Source organism: Chinchilla lanigera, unplaced genomic scaffold (assembly GCF_000276665.1).
Source record: "Chinchilla lanigera isolate Chin_1 unplaced genomic scaffold, ChiLan1.0 scaffold00149, whole genome shotgun sequence".
NCBI classification, from domain to species: Eukaryota; Metazoa; Chordata; class Mammalia; order Rodentia; family Chinchillidae; genus Chinchilla; species Chinchilla lanigera.
This window is the reverse complement of record NW_004955550.1, coordinates 692,990-701,409: the sequence shown is the minus strand read 5'-3', so window position 1 is coordinate 701,409 and position 8,420 is coordinate 692,990. Positions and strand designations below refer to the sequence as shown.

At 43.2% G+C, this 8,420-nt stretch overlaps 1 pseudogene; it reads left to right on the top strand.

Moving 5' to 3' along the window:
* Positions 1 to 5,435: 5,435 nt before the first annotated feature.
* LOC102016639 lies at positions 5,436 to 8,253 on the top strand (annotated as a pseudogene).
* The last annotated feature ends 167 nt before the right edge of the window (positions 8,254 to 8,420 follow it).

Here is an 8,420-nt window from a genome sequence, read left to right as displayed (position 1 = left end):
GGTCAACATGATGTAAATGGACCTCCAGAACTTACTCATCCTAACTGAAACTTTGTACTTTGTGACCAACATCTTCACCTGGTCCCTGGGTGCAGTAGTAAATAGGGTAATCTGGGATGGGCTCATTGGAAAGAGGATATTTGGGCAAATACTTGAATGAAGTATGGAGATAAAATATAAGTATCTTAGGAAAGCAGGTTCAAAAGGAGACAGTATGCATAGATGCCCCAGGGCAGGAATGTACTACCTGTAGAGGTAGATGTTGCTGTCATTTTCATTTATCATCTGCTACTTGCTTCATAAGTGGTTTCACATCTGTCCTCTTTCTTCTAACTATTCTCTCTTCTGTGGCTAGTTATGTTTTGAAAAACAGAGATTAGGGCTAGGGTGTAGCTCAGTGGTAAAATGTGTGCCTAGCACGTGCGGGGCCCTAGGTTGAATCCCTTACACTGCAAAACAAAAACAACCAATCAACCATACAAACAAACAACAAACAAAAATCATGTCACATCCAACTCCCTGTACTAAAATACTTTTTCTGCCTTTGTGTCCCTTTAGATAGTTTTGTTCATTTTTCAAATCTCAGCTGAGGTACTAATTGCAGGGAAACTTCCTGGATTATGAAGGCAAGGACAGAGTTCTGTACTCCCTTTCTGTTGATTAGTGCTAGAATTAGCGCTAGAATTTTATATATCAAAGTTTTAACTGGATATTTATCTACTTGTTGATTTTACTTAGGGTTTATAATTTGTAATAGATTGTAAACTCCAGAGTCCTAAGTTGGGCCCAGTTTAGCTCACCATTGTATCTCTAATGCATACCACAGGCCTGGAATACAGCAGGTTATCAACATATACATGCAGTGACAGGGTTCAGTAGAAACTAGGTATTGCCTCGCTAAGCCTGACTTTGAGACAGAATCATGTGTTTGAATTTTTTTCCAAGTCTGGTTTTCTTCCCGTATTTGGGTCAACTGGAGTTATTTCTGAGACTTTCACATGCAGGAACATATCTCCTCTGATATATAAATACATCCAGCTTGACGCTTGCTACTTGAAGTTTGGTCTGTGCACCAATGTTACCTGGAAACTATTAGAAACACAGAATTTCATATCCCACAGACTTCATCTGCATTTTAAAAGTTGCACAGGTGATTGACATAAATATTGAGGTTCTAGAAATGCTAGTTTAGATTTCTATTGATTCTAAATCTAACATAAAAAATTGACTTGATTTTGAATTGCTGTTGTAGAGTAATACATATTTTACAACATTATTATCTTTCCCCTCATTTATAGGGACTGAAACCATTCCTAAGAAAAATATTTCCAGGATGAAACTGAGGTTTCAACCCAATTAATGGGGAATCACAAAAATGAGGAGTTCATATCTACCCTGGGGCATGATAATGTCTACTAATCAAAGTATTGACAACTGGAAGAATTCTGTTTTAGTTGTGAGACTTTTTTATATGTAAAATAAGTTACCTGTATGACTGTTAATGTCATTTGCCTGTAAAAACACAAAGAAAATCAGTCATAGCAGAACAAATGGGGTAGGAAACTAGAACACAGGATGTTGAGAAGTGAATGAAAAATGAAAACATAGATTGGCTTTAGATTATTCTTTTGTGTCATCTAGATAAAGAGAAATGACATGAGTGCATTTTCTTTCTCTGTCCCTCTCTTTCTTTCCCTCTCTCCCATCTCTCTTATTTGGAGAAGTGACCATTGGAGAGGTAAAACTTTAAGGTTCCTGATTCTGAGGGAAGGTAGGGAAGGTAACCATCAGATTAGGCTGCCCAAGGATGCATAAGAGGATGGAGTCAAGGGACTAGTATAGAATTTGGCCATGAAAAAGGTAAAGAATACCTACTTTTGTAAGATGGAAAAGCCTAAGAACAGGAGTAAGTATAAATGTGTAGTTAGGAATGTTTGTGTGTTCTGGTTGTGGGAGGCAATGTCATAATCATAGGTTCACTGAATCAGACCCTTAGATAAAGACTTGGGTACAAAGTTTTTTGAGTTTAACTTTGGAGGAGAAGTAGTGAACAGGGAGAGTGAGACTTGGATTTAAAGTTAATGTTTACTGTGGACAATTAAAGCAGCTAGGGTTTGATTTTGTCTGTATGTCTAGAAATCTGGGTCATTTATCCCTTGGCTCCTCCAAACCATTGATTGATGGTTATCACTGGGAGAATTCTCAGGTCCAATATCCTCTGTAGCTGACTCTTACGGAGGTTGTAGAGAGGGCTAGAGAAAGGAATCTGTAAAGATTTTTTTGAGCTCTTGAAGTTGAACTATATTATCATGAATCTAAGCTTGCAAAATTGTTCAGATAGCTGAACATAGAGGTTGGCTGAACAGATGTGATTCAGCACACCAAAATCTTTGCTGTCATTTTCTACCTGACTGTTTGGATCCATTTTTTCTCATGTCTACTCTGCAAAATCTACTCTGTTTTTGAGTTTTAATGGTACAGGTAGCCTGGAATCATTTAAAATTATTTTGTGCAGTATGGTTAATGAAGAGCTCTTGAAGATATTCATTATCTCCCTCTTTCACCACTCATTATAGACCTGCATCTTCAATAAATAATTCTTAAGTTCTAGACCCACTGCTGATGGAGTCGCCTAGCAGGTCTTTGTCTCTGATGACTCTGAGAACTTTGCTTCAGTCAGGCTGTGTGTAGTGTATTTTCTTATTCCTTGCCACCACTGGACATGAAAGTACCATCCCCCCAAAACACCCAGTACCTCATCTAATTTCCATTTATATTCCTGCTTGTGGTTTTTTATTTAGCAGTAGCACTGATAATTAGATCACTCTGACTAATGCAGAGAATTCTTTATGTATCAGTATATTCAGACAATTCACCCGTGAACTGAGGTTTTCTCTCCCTTAGACAGGAGGCTGCATAAAACTCCCTCCACTTCCCATGATAAAACCATAATTATGAACTGAGGAAGAGATGCAGATGCAACAGAAATATGTATATGTCTCATGGAAATACTTCTTAAGGTATAATATACAATTCTATCAAGTAGTAGTAAGATTAATGTAAGGTAGAACTGAAGGTGGATAAGCAAAGTTTGGTTAATAATTAAAGAAAATTACAAATACAAAAGCATACCTTTGTAATAACCCAATAATTGATGAAGTATCATTAATTTTTAATCCCTTTTTCTCCTAAGCACAAGAAAAATGGAAATAGCATGAATTTTCTTTAAGTTCCTCAGGTGAAAAATCCGTGCTAAAATTATCAACACTTTAAATCTGCCATTGAAATTTTAGATAAAATTCTAAATTGCCTATAGTTTCTTCCTTTAAATAATTTTTCAGCTGTTTGATTTATATTTCTTATGTGAAGCATAATAAAGAAACCACTATGCCCCTGCAACTCACATAAATCCTGCCTTTCAGGTCCAGAAAAGATTTTCAAGCCAGGTTCCAGTGCGAAAGGAAATGCGATTGTTGGGGCACCTCTCCTTGTTGAGCTAGTACGTTCTGTTCTGGAACGACACAATTTCGGTGGATGGAAACTAGCCTCAAGGCAACATGAGACCAAAGAAGGAGGCAGAACGCACAGAACGCACTTTATTGGTGGCTTACTGACAGAGGTTTGGTTTTGAGCAGCAGCGAGAGCTGGCGGATTGCTGTGATTTCCGCAGTAGGTGGTTCACACACAGAGGTCAACATAGAAGTGGCTTCATCCGATCTGCGGTGTATGTGGTTTACCTTGAGCCAGTATCAGGAGCATCCTCGGCACTGATGGCACCAGGGTTTGGTTGTCAAGGCTCACATACCACTCTAATGGTTTTCCTTTTATAGCGTGCTGGGAATCTATGTGAAGAAAAAGGATCAGGGTCTCTCAGGGGCCATCACAGCTAAAGAATAACAAGTCAAGACGGCTGGCATCAGGCTGCATCCACACAAGTTCTTGAAGGCTGCCAATTAGAATTCTATAAATTATATTTTATATTGTGACACCTTTTTATTAAGTTTTGGGAAATTATGTTTGAAAAAGTAGTCACTGAACAAAATAAAGGCATACTTGAAGCAATAATGTTACTTTATAGAAATAATTTTTAAAATGCCTATAGTAGTACTAGAGTAGCTTACACAATTACTGTATTAATACTGAACTAATTATGGTACAAGAAGTAGTTTTTTCAGTCAATTTACTATAAAGCAAACAGTGCACCCTCTGGCCGGCCAGCGAGGAGGGTGGACAGCCCCGCCGCTCTAGGGGAGCTCCCGAGCAGCTCGGTGCGGTTTCTGGGCTCCGTTCTGCCCCCATCTTAGTGCCACTGGGGTGCTCGTTGTTTACCTCCGACTCAGGCTCAGGGGCGCCGAGCGACTTTTCGGGGGAGCGGCGGGAGCTTGGGGGCGCCCCCTCCGCAGACTCTCCGCTCCCCCGCCTCGCTCCCCGGGGGCCCCAGACGGCGCAGCCCCACGTGCATGGGTAGTGACGGGGTCCTCCGGGAGCAGAAGTAGCGTTTTAGCGCCTTTCCGGGGCTTTTCCGGTGACCCTGTGTCCCGCACGCTCGCTGTACCCAGTAGATGCCCTCCTTGGGGTGCGAGACTGTGGGGAAAGTTTAAGATCTGTTCATAGTAGTCACGATTGTTGGGGAGGGCGGGCGGTGGGGAGGGAGGCGGGGCGGCCTTCCTTCTGAGTCCTCCGGGCTGCCTGGAGAAGAATGCTGAAGTGACAGCCGGAGGTGGACTTTCTGTGCTGGCACGGAAGAGCCCAGCAAGCGGGAGGGAGGAAGACAGACCCCCTTGCTCCGTGGCTGCTTTCTGGGGACCTTGTCGGCAGTGACAAGGTCACTTTTTTTCTTTTCTTTTCAGCGATTCTTCAGTCACCACTTCGCCTCCCCAGCATCACCACAGTGGACAGCTCCGAACGGGTTTTGGTTTGTGTTTATCATTTGCCCCACAGCGAAGCACTTGTCAGATTAATTTTATCTTCGCCCTCCTCCCAACTTCCCACTCTACCTTCCTCCCCAACGCAAACCCTGTTCTCTGAGGTTAGACATTTTACAAACCATACATATGTTGTTGTTTGAAATGTGATTTTTTTTTTTTTAATACCCTCGCCCATGGCTACTCTTGTAGAAGCTTATTTCTGCCCTTCCCCCACTTGGGGGTGGAGGGAGTAGGGGAAGGGAAAATAATACAATTCCAGGGGAAGTCGCCTTCAGGTCTGTTGCTTTTCTTTTCTTTTTCTTTCTTTCTTTCTTTCTTTCTTTCTTTCTTTCTTTCTTTCTTTCTTTCTTTCTTTCTTTTTTTTTCTTAATTAGAAAGAAGGAATATAGAAAACATCAGTCTTGAACTTCACTTCAAGAGCCCCGGGCTGCAAAGGAAATCTCCTTTGTTTTTGTTATTTATATGCTGTGGAGTTTTGAAGTGGTGATCTTTAGAGAGTGCCTGCGTATGGATCATTTGAAAGAGACAACTCAGGGGAAAGAACATAACGTGAGTGATCTGAAGGGTCTACCAGCCAAATTGCCTGCCTGGAGCAGAACAGGAGCCCTCTAGGAAGAGGAAGGCTTGGGAGCGCAGGTGCAAAAATGCAGGGAGTGCCTTTAAAACACTCGGACCATCTGATGAAAACCAACCTTAGGAAAGGAACCATGCTACCTGTTCTCTGTGCTGGAACATTATGAAAACCCCACTGAATATGATTGCAAGGAGGAGCATGCAGAATTTGTGTTGGTGAGAAAGGATATGCTTTTCAACCCCCTGATAGAATTAGCACTGTTGTCTCTAGGTTATTTGCATAGCTCTGCTGCCCAGGCCAAAGGGCTAATCCAGGTTGGAAAGTAGAATCCAGTTCCACTGTCTTATGTGACAGATGCCCCTGATGCCATAGTAGCAGATATGCTTCAAGATGTGTGTTATGGTTGATGCACTGGGTCAACTTGGGGAGTCTAGAGGTTTGGCTAAGTGACTCAGTAGGGAGCCAGGGTGCTTACTTTGTACACATCCTGAGCCTGTGGAAGAGGAGGGCATGGAGATTACGTGAGTGCTACACGCCCCCTGGGTGGGGGTAGGCTGTTTACAATGTAAGGGAGAGAAAGGGGCTGCTTGGTGCCATTCGCCCTTTTGCTCGTTGCTTTGCTGTTTTCTACCACCATGAACATTTGCCCTCTGCCATGTGCTGCTCTGTCTCGGAGCCAGCCAAGTATGGACTGAAGCCTCTACAAACTGTAAGTTAAATAAACCTTTCCTTCCTTAATTTTGGGCATTGGGTATTTTGTCTCAGCAATGAGAGAAAAGTAACCAAGACAATGTGTATCATGTTGTCACACTGAAAATTCAGTTACACAGTTGCCCCAAACTAGAAGACTTGCCTTCTGAACAGTGGTCACACACCACAGTAAAGAATGCTCTGAAGGACTTATGCAAAGATATGAATCAAAGCTCATTGGCCAAGAAGTGCCCCCTTTCATAAAGTATTATTTCTTCCACTGTGAAAAGCACTTACTATGCAAATGTCTCAGCAGCAAAACGTCAAGAATTTGGAAGGTGGTACAAACATTTCAAGAAGATAAAAGAAATGATGGTTGAAATGGATAGTCTCTCTGAACTATCCCAGCAAGGGGCAAATCACATCAACTTTGGCCAGCAGCCAGTCCCAGGGAACACAGCTGAGCAGCCTCTATCCCCAGCGCAGCTCTCCCATGGCAGCCAGCCCTTGTGCAGACCCCTCTTCTGAACCTGCATCCTGGGCTTGTGTCAATGCCTATCAGTCCTCAGTTGGTCAACCAGCAGCTGGTGATGGCACAACTGCTGAACCAGCAGTAAACAGTCCTTAAACCAACAATATTTGAACCTATTCATGATCCGGAGGTTTCTCAGTCTCTATGAATCATTCATCCTCTATGAATAAGCCTTTGGAGCAACAGGTTTCAAGCAATGCAGAGGTGTCTTCTGAAATCTACCAGAGGGTTTGCAATGACGTAAAATGAACAGGAATCTCCCAGGCAGTATTTTTTTTTGGGGGGGGGGCGGCATTCTGGTACAGGGAATCAAACTCATGACCTTGTGCTTGCCAGGCAGGCACTGTACTGCTGAGCTCAAACTCCCACCCCTCCCAAGCAGTATTTGCATGCGTAGTTTTTAACAGAAGTCAGGGCTTGCTTTCAGAAATCCTCCGGAAGGAATAGGACCCCAAGACTGCATCCCAGTCTTTACTGGTAAACCTTTGGGGTATGAAGAATTTCTTGCAATTACCAGAAACTGAAAGAGACCAAATATACCAGGATGAAAAGGAAAGGAGCTTGAATGCTACTTCGGCCATGGGTCCAGCTTCGCTGATAAGCACACCGCCCAGCTGCCCTCCCCAGGTGAAAACAGCTATGATTGCTTCTGAGAGGAATGGGAAAGCAGAGAACAATGACATGAACATTAATGCCTCCATTTATGATGAGATTCAGCAGGAAATGAAGTGTGCTAAAGTGTCTGAAGCACAGCTTACAAAGGTTGCAGAAGCCAAAAGACAGGGATGGTTGTGTGAGCTGTTAAGCTGGAAAGAAGACCCTTCTCCCAAAGACAGGATCGTGTGGGAGAACCTATTCATGATCCGGAGGTTTCTCAGTCTTCCTCAGCCAGAAAGGGATGCCATTTATGAACAGGAAAGCAATGCTGTGCATCACCATGGCAACAGGCTGATAAGCACACCTGTATCATCCATATTCCAGCAGAGCAGAATCAGCAGCAGCAGCAGCAGCAGCAGCAGCAGCAGCAGCAGTAGCAGCAGTAGCAGCAGCAGCAGCCACCAGCCCCTCCGCAGCCACAGTCGCAGCCACAGGCACAGGCAGGCCCCCTGATTCTCCCACAGCAGCCCACTGTGGCCTCACCTGCTGAGTCTGATGAGGAGAACAAGCAGAAGACCCGGCCATGAACCAAAATTTCAGTGGAAGCCCTGGGCATCCTCCAGAGCTTCAAACAAGACTTGGGCCTATACCCAGATGAGGAGGCTATCCAGACTCTGTCAGCCCAGCTCGACCTCCCCAAGTACACCATCATCAAGTTCTTCCAGAACCAGAGATACTCTCTCAAGCACCATGGTAAACTAAAGGACAACTCGGGGCTGGAAGTGGATGTGGCAGAATATAAAGAGGAGGAGTTGCTTAAGGATTTAGAAGAGAGTGTCCTAGATAAAAATGCTAACACTCTTTTCTCAGTGAAACTAGAAGAGCTATCAGTGGAAGGAAACACAGACATTAATGCTGATTTGAAAGACTAAGAGATCATAGTATTTTCATTCAACAGTACCAGTGCTATTTACTAATAAAATGAAAGTCCATCTTGTATTTATTCAGAAAACCTTTGTTATTCATTGTTTGGCCAATGAATCTTCAGAAACTTGCACAAACAGAACAGTTGGGAAAGGATAGTACAGACTGCACTAAA